The sequence below is a fragment of the Stenella coeruleoalba genome, assembly GCF_951394435.1.
Source record: "Stenella coeruleoalba genome assembly, chromosome: 4".
In the NCBI taxonomy this organism is placed as follows: domain Eukaryota; kingdom Metazoa; phylum Chordata; class Mammalia; order Artiodactyla; family Delphinidae; genus Stenella; species Stenella coeruleoalba.
In genome coordinates, this window is record NC_137149.1 from 64,497,151 (window position 1) to 64,515,465 (window position 18,315).

General features: G+C 44.0%; 1 protein-coding gene across 11 annotated transcripts in view; it reads right to left on the reverse strand.

Annotated features, from left to right (window-relative positions):
• RBM47 (RNA binding motif protein 47) overlaps window positions 1-18,315 on the reverse strand; it is a 237,747-nt gene that overhangs the window by 158,222 nt on the left and 61,210 nt on the right. For 5 of the 11 annotated variants that reach the window (XM_079919109.1, XM_079919107.1, XM_079919108.1 and 2 more), the window contains exon 1: window positions 1,558-2,134. The gene's annotated coding sequence lies outside the window, so the exon portion shown is untranslated. Of the gene's footprint in view, window positions 1-1,557; window positions 2,135-2,167; window positions 2,301-2,664; window positions 2,824-2,970; window positions 3,241-18,315 lie in introns of those variants that run through there. The other 6 variants (XM_079919112.1, XM_079919113.1, XM_079919114.1 and 3 more) reach the window with 3 other exon arrangements.

An 18,315-nucleotide genomic window follows, 5' to 3' on the forward strand; every position in this document is an offset into this window, starting at 1 on the left:
CTAAGAGAAAGATAATAAATCTTCAAAATTTGATTCACTTTCAGCATATGTTCACAAAAGACTCTTGAGCAGAATTTAAGTGTAACCTAGTCAGGTAAAGAAGCATGGCAGAGTTAGGCTAGGAGATTGGTTTCTGTCAGTTTATTTCTTCCTTTAACAAATATTGAAGTAATGAGCTGGGCTCTTGTGAAATGTCTGATTCCTCATTCTCCCTGTGTGCAGTAATTAAGCAATGGTATGTATTGGGCTGGCCAAAAAGTTCGTTCGGGATTTTCCATACGTTACAGAGAAGTCCGAATGAACTTCTTGGCCAACCCAATGTATCAGAACAAGGTGAAGGGTGAGGTAGACAAGAAAGGATACAAAAACCCAAATTTCTTTCTTTCCTTCCTCCTGTTTCCATTTCAGACTGGTTTAGTTTTGTTTCCCTCCAAGATTTCATATCCTCAATCTGACAAGGATTATGGTTTAAATTAACAGCAACACAAACTCCCGCAAAATGCTATCTCATCGCCTTGACTGGGTACTTGGCTTTGTCTTTGTCTAGAGGTTGTGTTTTACTCTGCTGACAACCTTTCACCCTTTAGGACTGACACCTGCAATTCTCAGACGCTCTTGGTCTAAATTGCAATGGTCCTTCAAACTGTGGCAACCTCTTCATGTTTGTGTTGTCAACCCTTTGCTTTCTCTGCCCTAAAAAATTTGTGTGACTCCAGCATTACAAGTTTGAAAGAACACATTTCTAACCTACATTCATGCTAAAGAAAACTGAGTGAGCCATTACAACGCCACTAGAAAAAAGTTGCTTGAGTTTTTGTTCAAATCAGTACAGCCTATGGGTGAGTACCTGGAGGACACTATCTCTGGTTAGCTTTCAAGAAAGAAGCCTCATCTCCAAATGCCTTGGGACAGTACCCAAGAGTATATGAACTTTTGCCTAAATAAAAAATGAATCACTTATTTGAAAAATTCCAGTTCATTTATTTTAACCGATTTCTTACATATCCGGTGACTGATTTGTCAGCTGAGTTCATCAACTCAACGCTTCTATGCGGACTGAATTTTTAACTTTAAACAACTAAGCCTGTACTCAGTGTTACCTTGGGAGGTAAATGAGTACAAGAAGACATCACACGCCCCAGCAACCCTCCCCCACCCCCGCCTTACCACTCTCTTAAGCGAGATGCCTGTCATAAAGGTCTCCTCAATCTAACTTTAATAATCTGAGTCTAAAAAGTCACCTGTGCCTCTGGACGGCCCAATCGTATGCTTTCAAGAGCGAAAAAAAAAAATCTGTTTCTTGTATGGAAAAGGTTTCATCACCAGAGGAAACGATGGGGCTGACTGTATATGATTTTCTGCTTTTCCAGTAGCTGACGCTTTTAAAATCTTTTTATAAACCACTTCTTTCCCATTAAATATACCAGAGTCGGAACGGGGGATGGTAGAATGAGGGGAGATAAGGGCTAAAAAGGGAAGAAAACAAGATTTCAAAATTGGGACCCAAATGTAAGATTAAGGGACAGTAGTTAGAAGGATTGCCCAAAGCTACCTTACCTTTGTTATGTATTTGCAGTCGCCCACTTCAGAAATTAACACCATTCACAGCCCGGTAGCAATTTACAGAGCTAGGAAGTAACCTACAACATCTTCTCGGCCTCCCTCTTTTTAATGTAAAACCAAAATAAGGAGTGTCCAGCTACTCCCTACCGCGCCGCTTAAAGCAACAGATCTTTTGAGGCTTAACTCCCAGGCTCTGGGAATTCCAGTTTGTCAGAATTTCTTAACCTTGGAAACCTGCAGAGAGAAACTCTCTACGAGGAAAACTCCCTGAGCCCCGGCTTCTCACTGTCCCAAACTGCACATTCCGAAGTGGGAAGCAGGAGCGATAACCAGAAGGCAGCTCTCTGGGGCTAAATTCCTGGCGGGAGCGTGAACTTGAAAGCGCGGCGATTCCACTGGCAGAGCGGCGTCGGATCCGCACCCGGGAGAGACCGGCGGCCCAGGGAGCCCTGCTGCGTCCGGTGCTGCGCGCGGGGAGCGCTCAGTCTCGGCTCCAGCTCTTCCCTGTTCCCTCCTCCCTCCTCCCTCTGCCCTCCCCCAGCCGAGGCTCCGCGCCTCACAGTAGCAAGGTTGTCTCTCGTCTACTCCCTTCCCTTAAACTCACCAAACCAGATTTTTACTCCCAGCACCGGCAACTTCCCGTAAATCTGCATTGAAATTTTATCCTGCTCGCTGAGCCTTCGCTGGCTGAAGGCCAGTGCAACATTCCTGTTGTTTTAGGAGGGCAGATACCTTTGCTGAAGGTTAAAAAAAAAAAAAATCTTGTCTTGACTGGGAGAGATTTGGGGACTTCACCTCACAGACTTCTCTCCCCGCTCAAAAAGTCACATCCATTTCAGACAGCCAGAAACAGCCCCAGAAGTGGCACCTGCGCCACCTGAGGACATCTGCCTGAATCAGACGTCTGGCCCCTTTGGGCTGTTGGGGGAACCCAAGCAGAACCACGTTTGAGGAATAAGGAACCAGCTGTTGAATCACGAGCCGATCAGTACACCCCACCCCCGTTCTTCCCCCGTAGGAAAGAAGTCGTTTGACCAGGTAGGATCACCGCGAGCTCGGCGGCGGGCCTGAAGACGGGGGAACCTCCCAGAGTGTCCTTACCTGAGGCAGAGCACCGCTTGGATGAGCACGGGCTGGAACGTCACGCGGACCAAGCCCTGACCTTTGCCGGGGCCTTCACAGCAGGGCCTGGGGCCTGGGCGCTGCTCGTTCAGAAGTGGCTCATTTTAATGCGCCCTGACCTAAAGTTGCAGCTGGTTTCTAGAAAGGGAACAAAAAACACTGCATTTAAAAACAGCAGCCAAGCCCTCTCTTCACCTTGCCTGATCTCTCGGTAGTTAGTTCTAACTCCCACCCCAGCCTCCTCGCAAAGAAATCCGCAATCTGTGCCCCACCCCTTCGCATTACCTGTTTATACAAGAGTTAAGGAGCCTCACGCATTTCAGTTGAGCGCTAAGCCTGTTTGTAGGCGCGTAATCGGCCAACAGGAATCGAATTCTGTGACTAAACAAACTAGAAGAGGAAGCAGGCACCACCAGGAACCTAAAACGGAGTTGTGATTTCGGGTTGCAATGTCATTCAACTGAGAAAAAAAAAAAAAAAAAAAAGTGCTGCTTCTCACTGGGCTGCTTTAGTGAAGGAATACTCCAAAAATTTTTTTTTGCCGGTTAAATTAGTTAATACATACAAAAAGCTTAGAACAGTGCCTGGCACATTGTGTTAGCTGCCACTATATATTTTTTAATTATTATTATTATTTGTACTATGGCTTTTTTGTGAAGAGGAGAGGTCCTGAGCAGAGAAGTGGGCTCTTGATCCAGCATTGCCATTCACTAGCTGTAAGGCTTTGAGCCAGTGTTTTTGTTTTTGTTGTTTTTTTTAACCTCTCCCAGCCTCTGTTTCTGGAAGATTCTAACGATGAGGTTTTTGCAGTTTACATTCACTGTGGACAGTCTTGAATGTGATGGAAAAGAAAGGTCCTGTAAAATAGTGTTCAGATGATTTCCATCTCACTTAAAAGTTGCAAGGTTGACAAGATACATGAAAATAAATCGGCCTGTACACTCCATGAAGTTCACTAACAGAGAGGAAACTCAGGACCCTGCAATCTACCATGGATGTGTGCTTCATTCTAATTTGGATTTAGGCACTTAATTTACTGTCTGACCCTGGGAGAGTTACTTATCCTATTCAGTTAAAAGGCAATGCTGGACAAATAATGGTCATTGCCATTTGAAAATCAGTGTGAAATCGGGGGAAATAATTTTCAAACTCCTCATAAGTATTCGAAAGTGATTATTGAAGGCTAAGATGTGATGAGTGCTGACACCCTTTTGCCTCCACTTAACTTCACTCTTAAAGAAAGAAATCATAGTCCCTTTACATGAATGAGGCTCTTTGTACTTTGTTGTGCACTTTCACCCACCTCACCTTATCTGATCCTACAGTTCTATCCTATGAAGTACTTTATCCCCATTTTGCAGATTGAAGGCACTGAGGTCAATTAGTGCAAGTTTTCCCTGAGTGGTGAGGCTGGGGTTGTTCTCAGTTCTAGTTAAATCAAAAAGCAGCATCTGCCACCTTTTGGAAAAAATGATTCCTTAAAACAAGCAAAGAATTCTGAAACATTTTAAATCCCTTTGATTTTTTTATCTTTCTATGGTGCAAGGCATAACAGATCAATTAAACATTTTCTGAGTTTTAGATTCATTCCTTGTCAGTATGTAAGCCAGAGTGAAGCATGAAGATCAGGCATGGAGAACTCTCCGAGGTTCTCTCACAGTATCTAAGCTGCCAGGCATGCCCAAGGGCTCCACAACCACAAGACAACTTAAACACTCCAACTCCACATTAGCTTGAATTTTTCTTTTCTTTTCCAGAAATATCTGGATTGTGGCCTTGAGAGCCTCCCAGTGTCAGGGACCCTCTGAGTTAAAGAATTCGAGAGGGGACATTCTCAGGCTCACAGCTTTTTCCACCTCAGAACAGGTTTTTCTACAGGAAGGACTGGGCCAAACCTGGGGAATAATGACCAGGAATAATACAATGAGTTTGAAAGTGCGGAGGTCAGTGACTGCAGGTGAACTGAAGCTGGAGTCAAGGAAGATGGCCCTGGAAGCAAGTCCTTATGGCAGTTCTGAGTTGGCTACTTTCTCTCAAATGTTGCCTGGCACTTCTGCTCTTTCTTTCTCAGTTTTGTACACTGCCACCTATTCAGTGGGTATAATTCTTATTCCTAACTACTTCCCACTGCTATCCCTAGGAATGTACAGAAAACAAAATGGATTTTTTCAGTGGCAGCCTATGGCAAAAGAAATGTGAACTTTCATTATTACTTCTTTTTGGCTGACCTTGATGTCTGTTCGTCGTCTTTACTATTACTATCATCATCATCATCAACATCATCATCATTTTAATTCTCAGGCAAACCCCATAATCCTGGGGCATTTGAGTTCTGCAGACCCCTGCTTTTGCTTTCTGTTTTCTTCTGTCCCTTCTGCCTAAAAGGCAGAGTGCTAGAGTGGATGCAAATAGCATGGAGATTGTTTTCCCATAGCGTGAGTTTGAATCTAAATTTTACCTCTTAGCTATGTGATGCTGGGCAAATTGCTTAACTGTGCTGAGTTTCAGTTTATTCATTTATAAAATAATAACATCTCCCTCTCTGGATTTCTATAAGAGGCAAATGAGAGGTGAAGTCTCATTATGATTCCTGGCACATAGTAGGTACTCCAGAAATGGTATTTCCTTTTGTACCTGGAAAAAACCTACTCCACAGCTCACAAAGAATTCTCTTTCACGGGCTTCCCTGGTGGCACAGTGGTTGAGAGTCTGCCTGCCAATGCAGGGGACACGGGTTCGTGCCCCGGTCCAGGAAGATCCCACATGCCGCGAAGCAGCTGGGCCCGTGAGCCATGGCCGCTGAGCCTGTGCATCTGGAGCCTGTGCTCCGCAACGAGAGAGGCCACAACAGTGAGAGGCCCGCGTACCACAAAAAAAAAAAAGAAAAAAAAAGAACTGTCTTTCGCATATTTAAGGTCAAATAACACTATTGCAAGACACCCTCATTAATAGGGGCAAGCCTCAGACCTTTGCAGAGAACCACAGTACAATAATAACCACGCATCTACATAGAATTTCCAATGATGATGTATTGTCATCTTCGGTCATCACAACAGTGTATGTATGGGTAAGTCACAAATCATTTGTATCACCCCACTGCTCAGATTAGGAAACTGAGGTTACCAAGAGTTGCTCCAAGGTGCTGGTAAATAGCAGAGCCAAGGTTTTTTGTTTCAGGTTTTTTTGGGGTTTTTTTTTTAACTGCTTTTCACTATTCCTATTGCTAGAACTATGCTTACTCTATTCCTATACCCAGTTAGGGAACAGAATCAAGGAGTTCCAAACAATTATTTTAGCTCCTAGTTGTGGGGAGAGGACTAGGAAATTCTAGCCAGAGTTTCCGGACACTTCTCACTTTGGAGGCATGGAAACCCACAAAGAACCCCATCAAATATCCCTGTGAAAGTGAGGCATACTGACCCTATGCAGTATGCTTCCAATTCTATGACAAACAGAAGGGCAGCAAGATAAAGAGCTCAGGCTTGATGTCAATAAGACCGAAGTTTGCATCCTGGCAGTTGTGGAGAGCATTACCTAACTCTCTGAGCCTCAGTTTGCGGCTGATGCAATACCTAACTGTGGGGTCATCATGAAGATTAAATGAGGTGATACACATAAAAACACAGTGCTCGACACACTCTAAGTTTCAACACGTTAGTTATTTTTTTTTAAGACCGAAGACTATGCACTAAAATGGTACACGTGAGGCCTAAATGAGGCATGTAACAAGTAAGTGCAAAGAGCTTAGAATAATGCCCGGCACATAGTAATTGCCGTATAACTGTTTGCTATTATTACTGTTATAATCATTTCCCTATATAACAATTCCTTGTAACAGTGGTTATATGATAAGCAGTTGACTTTTGTGGCGAGGAGAGCTTTTATTGTTTATTTCTCATGGGAGCTGATCTTATAAAGTGAAAAAGGCAAATATCTTCTCAACGGATTTACTTTCCACCAGTTTCCCTCATTCCTCCTAATTTTACCTAAAACAGAAAACTTATTGGTAGATGGGATAAAATCATCAATCTGAACCCAAGCTTTCTGTTGAGGCTGTTGATATTTTGCCCAACAGAAATTATTCAGAAAGGAAACCCTATTATAATCTAAAAAATGCAACTCGACCCAAAGAGACCTCTCATCCCCACAGTTTCCACAGCTTCTCATTTCCTCACATGGTGGCCACTAACTACCCATAGAAGCCTTTTTTAAAGAAATCTTTTATTTTTAAATGTTTATATTAAGTCCCCAGTGGATCTAAAGTGTGCAAATTTAAGACACGTTATTTCTGGGAACACTTTAACCCAAAGAATTTAGCACAGTGACTAACCCTAGAATGCAGTCATCAGCCCATGGGTCGAAAGATGAGGGAGGGCAGTGTGAACTCCATCGGAAGGGCGTCTGGGTTTGTGGTTTCCATGCCACACCATAGGGGGGCCCCTAACTGAATTTTAAAAATGCACTGAGTTCACAGAAAAAGGAATTAAGTATAGCAGGGGTTCACTTCGAACATTAATCTCAGAATCCAAATCCTTCATTTTGAGAAAGGCCTTTAATACAAGAAGTCCCTTGACCTCCGTTCTTCCTGCACAAATAGCTCTGCCAAAGCCCGCCTCACCCGCCTGCTGAGATAGAAGGAGCCCTAATGTAAATTACAGGCCCTTAAAGGCCCACTCGAGACCAAGACATGGTTTTGTTATGGCAACAAATGTGGTTAATTCCTTTATATCTCTTTAAGGCTTATTCCCCATCAGAGAAGACCTCCAGGTTTCTTTTTATTTTATAATGGAAGACAGCCTCACATAAGAAGCTCAATCATTCAGCAATAACTTATTAAAAAAGATTGTCAACATAAAATTACTAACATTTATTAAGTGCTTGCTACAGAGTATTTGCCAGATGCTGTGTTAAGCACTTTACATGTTTTAACTATTTAATCCTCACAAAAACCCCTGGAGACAGACTGTTGTTGTACCCATTTTATAGATGAAGAGACCAATGCACAGGACAGATGACAATGCTGAGATCCCACAACTAGAAAATGGCAGAGCTGGGGTTTAACCCAGGCAGTCTGGCTCCTTAGCGGTGATCCTAACCACTACACTCTACAGCCTCAGAAAAGATTCTATATTGTCTATGATTATATTATATATGGGCGTGTGTACTCCAATAGCAGTAGTACCAGTGTAAAGACAGTGCCTGGCACACAGGAAGCACTCGGAACATGTTTGTTGAATGAATGAGTGAATATGGATATACATTTGAATGTTTTGATATCAATTTGTAGAAATGTGTGTCAAGGAAGGTAGGGTTTAGCTCATCTAGGATCTGAGGTTTAGGGTCACATTGGAGAGTGAATACAAAGTGTGTTGTCCAAAATATGAATAAGGTTTTAATTTCACATACATTGTAGGGGATGAGTATTTTTTTTTTATAAATTTAGTTAGTTAGTTAGTTAGTTATGGCTGCGTTGGGTCTTCGTTGCTGTGCGCGGGCTTTCTCTAGTTGCGGCAAGTGCGGGCTACCCTTCATTGCAGTGCGCAGGCTTGTCCTTGTGGTGGCTTGTCTTGTTGCAGAGCACGGGCTCTAGGTGTGCAGGCTTCAGTAGTTGTGGCACGCGGGCTTCAGTTGTTGTGGCTCACGGGCTGTAGAGGGCAGGCTCAGTAGTTGTGGCGCACGGGCTTAGTTGCTCCGTGGCATGGGAGATCTTCCCGGACCGGGGCTCGAACCCGTGTCCCCTGCATTGGCAGGCGGATTCTTAACCACTGTGCCACCAGGGAAGTCCAGGGATGAGTATTTTACACAACAGAATTCATTTCAGGTATGGCCAAACTTACTGACCATAAAAGCCACATAAAAATAATGTAAATATTCTCACCTTTGTTTCTATTGTTTCTCTACTTAGACTATCCTGGTATACACCTTCCATCCATCCATCACCGGTATAAGCATAGTGTTACAGACAGTGTGGAGCCAGATACCTGAGTCTGAATCCTGTGTCTGCCGCTTACCAACTGTGTGACTGTGGGCAAATAACTTAACCATCCCGGGTCTTTAGGCTCCTTACCAGTATCCTCACCATTAGGAGTATTGGGAAGTTTCCATGTGTTACTGTAATTGGGGTGCTGGGAAGAGCACCAGACCATAATAAGCCCAATGTAAGTACTTCCTGTTATGATCCATCATCCAACTGTCAACCAATATTTATCAAGCATCTATTATGTGTTAGGTGCTGTGCATCATGCTGAATACAGAAAAATAAATGAGATAAGGTCCCTATCTTCAAGGAATTTAGACTCTACGGCAACAGGTAAGCAACCGGCCAATGGCATTACAGTGTGTAAGCCCAGGAAGTTCATGGCAGTTTAACTCAGGCTTTAGGGGTCGACTAAGGGAGATGATGTCAGAACTGAGAGGCCTGTAGGTTGCTTAGAAGTTGACAAGTGTATTTCAGGAGATTGAAAACCACCCCAGAACAAGAGAGATGGTGGATTCAGGGGTTTGAGACAAGGAGCTCTCTATAGCTAGAGGGTTGGATGACAGTAGTGTAAAATGAAATTGAGAGATAGACCAGTTCATGAGAACTATCTGTTATGCTAAGGAGTTCAGAAGGGCTTTGAAAAGGGGGTGCAGAGATCAAATTCCCATACCTGTTGGAGGCTAGACTAGAGGCAAAGCACATGGAGAAGCGAGGATTAAGAATATATTTAGGAGGTAAGAGTCATGGGGCTTAGTGACTGATCAGTTATTGGGGGTGAGTTAGGAAACACAAAAAGGTTTGGAGTAGAGGTAATCATTCATTCCACAAACATTTATTAAACACCGACCATGTGCCAAGCACTGTTCTAGAACTTGGGAAAACAGCAGTGAACAAAACAGGCACAAACTTGTCCTCATGGAGTTTACATTCTGGTTGGGAGAGACAGACAAAAAAACACCAAAATATAATAAATAAGCCAAATATACAGCAGGTTTGATGATGGTAAGTACCATGAAGCTATGAAGAAAAATAAAGCAGGGAAGGGAATAGAAGAGTAAAGCAAGGAAGAAAAATAAAGTTGAAGTGGGTTGCAATATTTCAAAGGTGATCAGGTACAGCAGAAACTAACACACCATTGTAAAGCAATTATACTCCAATAAAGATGTTAAAAAAAAAAAAAAAGTTGTTGGGAAGGCCTCTCTGAAAAGGTGACATTGAGAGGGATGAAGATGGTGTGGCACAGAGCAACTCAAACACCCAGAGGAAGTGTACTCCAGGCAGAGCAAGAGTGTTGTTGGCCTATTTGAGAACAGCTAGAAGGCTGGTGTAGCTGGAGTGGAGGGATGGAAGGAGAGAATGATACGAAATGAGTTAGGAGGATAATGGGGCCATGAGATCACCCAGAGTGTTGGGAGAAGAAGAGAAGAGGACTAGAGACAGAAACTGTGTCCTGACAAAGGGAGAAGAGTCCATGGAGAAGGCTAAGGAGAAAGTGTTAGCCCAGGAAGGAATGAGATTCAAGAAGGAAGGCTTGTTCACAAAGTCAAGAGAGGCAAAGTGTTAAGTAAGATAAGGATTGAAAACTATCATTTTGTTTAGCAACTAGGAGATAACTGGTGACCTAGACAAGGGTGATTTTGGTAGAGTGGTAAAGCTGGGTGGCGAAGGAGTGAAGATAGCAGGTGTAGGCAGCCCTTTCAGATAACTGGGCTTGAAATGTAGAACGGTGATAGGATAATAGCCAGAGGATCAAAGGAAAGCTTGCTTTTTGAGAGGAGAAAGGCCTCGGAATGTCTATAAGCTGAAGAGGAAAGCTAGTCAAGTGGGATAGGGTGTCCTAGACACAGTGAACAAGTCATTCATTCATTCATTTGTTCAACAAATATTTATTGAGTATCTACCAAGAATCACACACTGGAGATACACAGGTGAATAGAAACATGATCCATTCCCTCATATTGGAAAGACAGACACATATTTAACTATACATAATACAAAGCAAGGAAGGCAATAGAGAGAGATGCAAAATGCCAGGAAGAACCCATTAATTCTGCCTGAGTGGAAAGAGGGGGAAAGTGAAGGGAACTTTTTAGAGGTGGTAACGTTTGAACAGGGAATTAAAAATAAGAAAAATGAAGGGTAGTAGGGAATTCTAGTCAGGGGAAGGTGTTGAACAATAACGACAAGATAGGGGGAGGAGTGGTGAAAGCATTTAACACCCAGTGTGACCAAAGCCTAGGGGGTGGTGAAGTGGCAGGATTTGCAGCTGGTAAGGTGAGTTGGGGCCAGATGGATAAGAGACTTGAAAGGAGAATGGTCCATATTCTTATGGGTGATAAGATTTTGAGCAGGACAGTGACATGATCCCAGGTGTGTTTTAAGTGCAACACAGAGGATGGATTGAAGAGGGGGAGAACTTTGGAGCTGAGAGACTAGTTATGAGGAAATTGCAATGGTTCAGGTAAGAGATGAGATGACCAGGTCCATATGGCAGTGGCTGTTCAAGAGATGTTGAATGTGGTAGATACTGTGAATTATCTCATTCTACTCTTCTTCCAGTGTACCTCCTTGTCCTGAAAGGCTGGAAAGCTAAAAACCACATTTCCCAGACGACTTGCAGTTGAAGCTCCAAATGCAATGTGAGTTCTGGCAAACGGATCCATTTTATGCAAAGTTTGGAAGATAAAAGTGAGGAAGGGCTTCCCTGGTGGCGCAGTGGTTGGGAGTCTGCCTGCCGATGCAGGGGACACGGGTTCGTGCCCCGGTCCAGGAAGATCCCACATGCCGCGGAGCGGCTGGGTCCGTGAGCCGTGGCCGCTGAGCCTGCGTCCAGAGCCTGTGCTCTGCAACGGGAGAGGCCACAACAGTGAGAGGCCCGCGTACCACAAAAAAAAAAAAAAAAAAAAAAGTTAGGAAGGGGCCAGGTTTCTGGCTGCTTCTGCTATTTCTTCCAGCAAGCACAGTCATAAACACGTGGAGTGTTCCTGTGGCATCATCCCATGGGGCTGCTAGCTTTGTGGGTAGAGCACAGAGCACAGGTAGATCACAGAGCACCCATTTTTTGCTGGTGTGGATCTAGCAGACATGGCATGCATCTGTTGCAAACATGGCAGTGGTAGCTTTCTGACCCCGGAAAAAGTGTTTCCCTGAACTCAGTAGTTCCAGTGGTGGTTTTCTAACTCCCCACCTCCCTGACTGTGGCAATGCAGCAGCTCCCCTGACAGGCCAATTCTGCAGTGTTACTATGGAAGCCAGGCCTCAAGGTCCAGTGGAATACCTGCACTTCCAGTAATTGTATAAGCACTTAGTTGTGTATAATAAATCCCTTTCTGCTTAAAACAGCTAGAATGATTTCTATTTACTGCAGTTTAACCCTCCCTGATTTGTTGAATAAACAGAACTGAGAGAATCTGATGTCACCTGAATGTGGTAAGGAAGAAGGGAGGGAGTGGCAGTGAGAAAAAAGAGCAGACAACCTGCTTCCAACGTTTCTAGCTTCATATGACCATCAATCAAAACAGGAATTCACAGAGAGAGGTGGTGACTTGCAGGTAGGAGAGTGGGGCATCCCATGAGTTGCCAGGAACAGGTTCGCCACAGCATCCAGCTATGGGGCCAGCAGTTGAAACTAGGTCAGTACTGACTATAGGGGAGCAGAAGGAGATTTGGTTCCAGAATCTAAGTGGCATTTTTACTTCAATGCATCACTGATTGACACTTTCAGGTTCAATTCTTGATTGAAGAGTCATATGAAATAGCAATGGCAGAGTTAGTGAAATTTATACACACTTACCTGTCTGTCCCCAGGGGCATTTTCCCCCTCATGTCCTACTAATCAGAAAGCTATCATCCTGGTAGTATCTCCTTTCTTAACTTTGGTAAAACTAGTGCATTTTTTCTTTTTAGGATGATAAGAGGGCTAGTCTACCAGCATCTTTCTTTTAGGCCCTAATTGACACAATATTGTTCAAATAAATCACATTCTAACTTCAGCCTATTTCTTTGGCAATGACAACCAGTCCATGGGCTAGTGACCTGTATGACTCCCCGCCTCAAAAGCGTTAAGGGTTTCATTGTGGATTTTACAATAAACCTGGAAAGTAGTAAGATTTCCTTTTTCTTTATTCTTCCTTATTTTTTTTAGCATCTGATTCCATTTATTGTCAGCATGGTGACGATGTTTCTAAGGTCGTAGGCAGTAGGAAGGTAAATACCTCAGTTCAGCTCCTTTACCGCTTTGGACAAATAACAGCTTGACACTGCAACTTGAGTTGGGAGCGTGTGCTTTCTGATTTTACAATAAAATTCAGGGATTTACACAATTGTCATTAAGTGTATCCCTAATGAAATGTGTACATTTCTTAATGAACACAAGGATTGGAGCAGGAGGTAGAAGTAGAAACATTTGCAATCTGCTGTAAATATTAGCACCTATTTTTTTTTTCTTTTAACAAAAAAGACCTTGGTAAGACTTCAAGACGCATTTGAATATGCCTTTATTTTAGCATTGGTGACATTTGGTTATAGTTAATTAAATGCAAATATTTCTGCTCAACTGGATTATGAGCCCCCTCCTGGGGGTGCAGAAACTGTCTTGTTGAGCTGTGTTTTCCCAGTTCCAACTAGAGGTCCACATGGTAGGCACTCAAGGAATGCTTGATGAGTGATTGAAGGAAGTTTCTAAACTGGGGGTCAAGGGACAATGTTTTAGCACTGGCTCAGCTTCAGTTTCTTCAGCTATGAAATGAGTTTCCAGGTCATAAGTTCTGTTACTTCCTTGAAGGACTTCTTAACCATACAATTTTTTGATCTCTAATGGAAAAGGATAAAGAATCTCCTTCCTAAGATGCTTGAAGTACAGCTGTTTATTGAACTCAGTTTGGTTGTGCCTACAGCAGAGTCATGGATCGAATGACCTCTAGAGATTCTTTTTGGACTCTGTGGTGGTGGGATCTGATTAACTCTCCCCTACTTTGAGATCTGGGTCAGAATCACTGGGCGTGGAGCCCCTTCCGGAAATGATTTGGCTACTGAATTGTTTCTATTTTCCTCTTGTTTATCATCAGGATATTTCCCCTTTCTATGGGGATTTTCTGAAAAGGTCACAGAGCCACTTCAGAAAACTATCCTCTTGTTGAATGACAATGATAGCCTCTTTCTCTGGTTGGCAGGCAGAAGAAACTGCTGTCCGATTTAGGCAGAAAGAGGGGGCTAGGACACTTAGTTGGCCCAGGCCAGAGGGAAAGTCCAGCCTCCGGTGATGACATAGGGACTGTGGCAAAATGTCTCCATGGAAGTGACAATTAGGGAAAGTTCCACCGAGGCCTTGCGAGAGCAGCACAGGGGGAAGGAAACATCATCTGTGACCTGCTCTGGGCTTATAGAGGAGACTCAAAATACTTCAGAGCATCCTGTCAGCACTGCCTCTGCAGTCCACTTCCAAAATGCATACACAATATAATCTAGCGCCCTTTGGAATCAAGGATAATCCTGTTATAAGCAAAGTGAATAGCTCTGGGTAGGGCTATGAGTATAAACCAACCTAGTCATCCATCAGTCAGATACTTCCTGAGTACCTGCCACGTGCTAGACCTGCACTAGGTATTGGGCTCAGGTTGGTGCATGACACCAGATCCCGTAAACGGATGGTCTGGTTGAGTAAGCACGTACAATTATTATAAAAGCATAAAGGTCCTGCTTTGCCTGAGAGTACTGAAGTTCCTTCCTGAAGAAGGAAGAATTAACTCCTCCCTGTAAGCGCTGCTGATTTGTCCATCCGGATTGCTGACAGGTCCAGTATCTGGGTGTTGCTTTGCCTTCCCATCTCACAACCTGTCCTGCTTCCATGGCACTTGACTCATCTGACCATAGCACTCTGCCGCCCAGATCCCTCAGTGATTCCCATCCCCTATCGAATAAAAATCCAACCCCTTAGCAAGGCATTCAATTTGACTACCACTTTCTTTTTCAGTTTTATCTCTTGCCCCTTCACTAATGGTACATAATTCATGGTGCTCTTTTCATGTCTCATGTTATGGGAACCTCACTCACATCAGGCCACATTTACCTGTCCACACGAAAAATTGCTGCAAACATCTGCATCTCTCTTCCTGTGGCTTTTCTTTGGCTGCAGGAGCACCCTAGGCAGGGTAAGCCAGAAGTGTCCCTGGAAGTAGCTTCTCCCTACTCCAACGTCTTTGCCCTTCTGTTGGGGTAAGTGTGAGCCATGCATTATGCTACACTGACTCCCAGAGCTGCCCAAAGGGGTTGAGCTCCAAGTACTCACAATGGCAACTGTCTTTTTTTTTTTTTATAAATTTTAAAAATTATTTATTTATTTATTTTTGGCTGTGTTGGGTCTTCGTTTCTGTGCGAGGGCTTTCTCTAGTTGCGGCAAGCAGGGGCCACTCTTCATCGCAGTGCATGGGCCTCTTACTATCGCGGCCTCTCTTGTTGCGGAGCACAGTCTCCAGACGCGCAGGCTCAGTAGTTGTGGCTTATGGGCCCAGTTGCTCCGCGGCATGTGGGATCTTCCCAGACCAGGGCTCGAACCCGTGTCCCATGCATTGGCAGGCAGATTCTCAACCACTGCGCCACCAGGGAAGCCCCCCCCCCTTTTTTTTTTTAATGCTAGCCTCAGATGCCAGACTTTTTTTTTTTTTGGCCACGCGGCACGGCTTGTGGGATCTTAGCTCCCTTACCAGGGATCAAACCAGCGCCCCCTGCAGTGGAAGCACGGAGTCTTAACCAATGGACCACCAGGGAAGTCCAATGGCAACTGTCTTGATAACACATCTTCCTTCCATCCCTGTTGCAGTCCTCACTCTCCTGGAATCATCTCCTAAATCAATTATTGCATTCAAGTCCTTGTCTCTGAAGTTACTTCTGGAGCAATCCAACCAAACAGTCTCTCCTTTCTCCTCCACTTCGGCCCTTATGCCACTTGTCTCCAGTCAGTTGAGCTCCCCATTCTGGAAGTTCTGCTGGACGATCACCTCCTCTGTGATACCATTTTCATCCACCATACTCTACCGTCCAATGCGAGGGCCCTTCCTCCAAGATCCTTGGCCCTTTACACAGACTTCTCTTATGATGTGCGTCACATGGCATTGTAATTACGTGTAGGTGTGTTTGTCTTTGCCCACTAGGAACTATGAGGAACTATGACTTACTCATCTTGTCAACCCAGCCCTAGCAAAGTGCCTTGTACAGAGTAAATGCCCAATAAATATTTGATGAAAGAAAAAAAAAAACCTTCTGCCGTGGTTTCCTGGCTATAACCCCCGCGTACACAGGAAAAAGCTGGAAGCCATGTTCCTGACCCTGCACTGCTGGGCCAAGGGGAATTCTGTGTCTTGAGAGGAGGTTAGGAAACCTTTCCTTGCCCCTCCCGCAGGACTGACTCTGATTGTGATCTTATTGCAAAAAAAAAAAGGGGTCCTTTCAATGCAGGGCAAGTCTCCAAACAGACTTGCCCAGCCATTAGCAATCCATGGAATAAATTCCAAGGGTGTGAAAAACCAGTGACTAGAGGCCTGTGGCTTGGTGGAATGGCTACAGGAAAATTGCTGCAGATGAGCCTGAGGCAACTCAAAGATGCCATCAGTCTTTAAGAAAGCGGCTATCTTTGTAGTTTTTATCATAGGGTGAAAACCAGCTCTGTAGTAAGCTGTGGGCTGAGTAAATAGCCCAGAAGGAGATGTAATCCTGGAGAGGAATCCAAGACTTTTGGTTAAGCAGGCAGCTGGTCTTTAGGGAAGGCTGGTTTCAGCTGAATTTCAGCAGTGCTTACCTGCGGTGTTATTTTAAAATCTCACTGCCAAGGAAGACCTGTCCGCCTGGACAAGCAGGGATTAGATCGAAGGTGGAGGCTGATACCCCACAATGTTAGACTTCAGACAAACAAAGAGGAACACAAATTCCAGAGCCATGAGAAGGAAAGTTGGTCTTCCCTGCTGAGCAGAAATGGAAATGAACTAAACAGCCTTCAGTGTAAGAAATGGGAGTTGGCACAGGAAAATGACCCTGAGTTCCACCATGTTGTTAGTGGAAATTGGGAAAGAACCAAGGAGGATTTGAAGAGGGGCGGTAGAGGCACTAAGGAGGCAAAGAAGGAAAGAATGTTAGCATATTTTAAGGGCTGACATGTGCCAGGCAGGTAGCATTTACTTCTTCTACTAGCCCTTTGAGCTATTATCACAGCCATGGACTGATGGAAAACTAGAAGCCTAGAGAGGTCAAATGACTCGCCCGCCCAAGGTGTCCCAGCTAGTAAGGAATGAAATTTAGGTTTAAGTGACAAGAAGAGTTTGAAAATAATTCATACCCAGTTCACAACACAAGATGACCATCATTGTTTGATTTAGGTCATGTGCTCAAAATAGTCAGGGATCATAACTCAACACTGGGCACGTGTTTTTTTCCTCCTCTGTGCATTTGGAAATCCACTGCCTTTGGGTGCACTGTGAGGTAGGCACTGTGACTGTAGGAGAGAGAAGGGGGAAGGGATCTTTTAGAGGATCAAGTTTAAAGAGGCCTAACTTTTGGAAAATCTCCAAATTTGGGTTTAGCAGTGTACTTGGCTTGGAAAGGAAGGGAGGAAGGAACGGAAGAAGGGAGGGAGGGAGGAAGCCTGCAAGCATAGGATTTAAAATTTCATACTTCCTAACGTTGGTTATGACCATAGGGAGACACTGAAATACCACGGGATTGGCAAGTACTGCCCTGCTTTCAATTCTGCCCAAAGCAGGAAGGCTTAGGTAAGTCAGGAGAAAGCCTCGTGTTACCACCCTAAGACCAGAACAAAAGCATTGGGAGGAGACTCCCATCTCGACAGCATGATCTCCAAAGAAGCCATGCTAGTCTTATGACTGTGATGTCTCGAGTGTTACAATTGTGTAAGCAGCTGATATTTTAAATGATCGAATCCAGCACATAGGATTATGAAGATAACGTCCATTAGTTTTAGTAAAAGGGTAGAGGAGAGAGAACGCTCATCGAAGAGCAAAGAGAAGAAGAAAGAAACCTGGACTGGGATCCCGGACATGTGGGTTCCAGCTCTGGCTCCTTCACGAGTTTGAACTTCCCGTGCTAACTTGCTTTCCTCGGCTTTCACGAAGGAGCTGTGCTAGATGACACGGAAGAGAGGGAAGAGAACTTCCAGCTCCAAAGATCTAAGGGCACATTTGGAGACTTTCAAAGAGGTAGGCACTTGAGTGTAAGTTGGAGCTGTTTCGCTATGAGTCAGAAACCAATCCAAGGACTATTTTTATTGCTCTTCACTTCAAATTCCCTAATTTGGGTTCTGTTAAATGAGAGCAAGAGAGAGAGAGAGAGAGAGACATGGAAAGAGAAAGAGGAAACTATCAAGAGGTAAAGGGGGGAATTCCCTGGCAGTCGAGGGCCCAGGTTCAATCCCTATTCACTGCCAAAAACAAGAAAAAAAAGGGAACAAAGCAAAATAGCTAATAAAACTTAAAAACACAACAAGTACCTTTTTAACGAGTTGAATCACAAAGCTAGGCACTTTTAGTGTACTAAAACAGTTGTTTTGGGCGGCAATGTCACACCATGGAAAGAACATAGACAAGTTTTGAATCCAAAAGACCTACATTTGAATCATAAATTTATCACTTATGGCATAAACAACC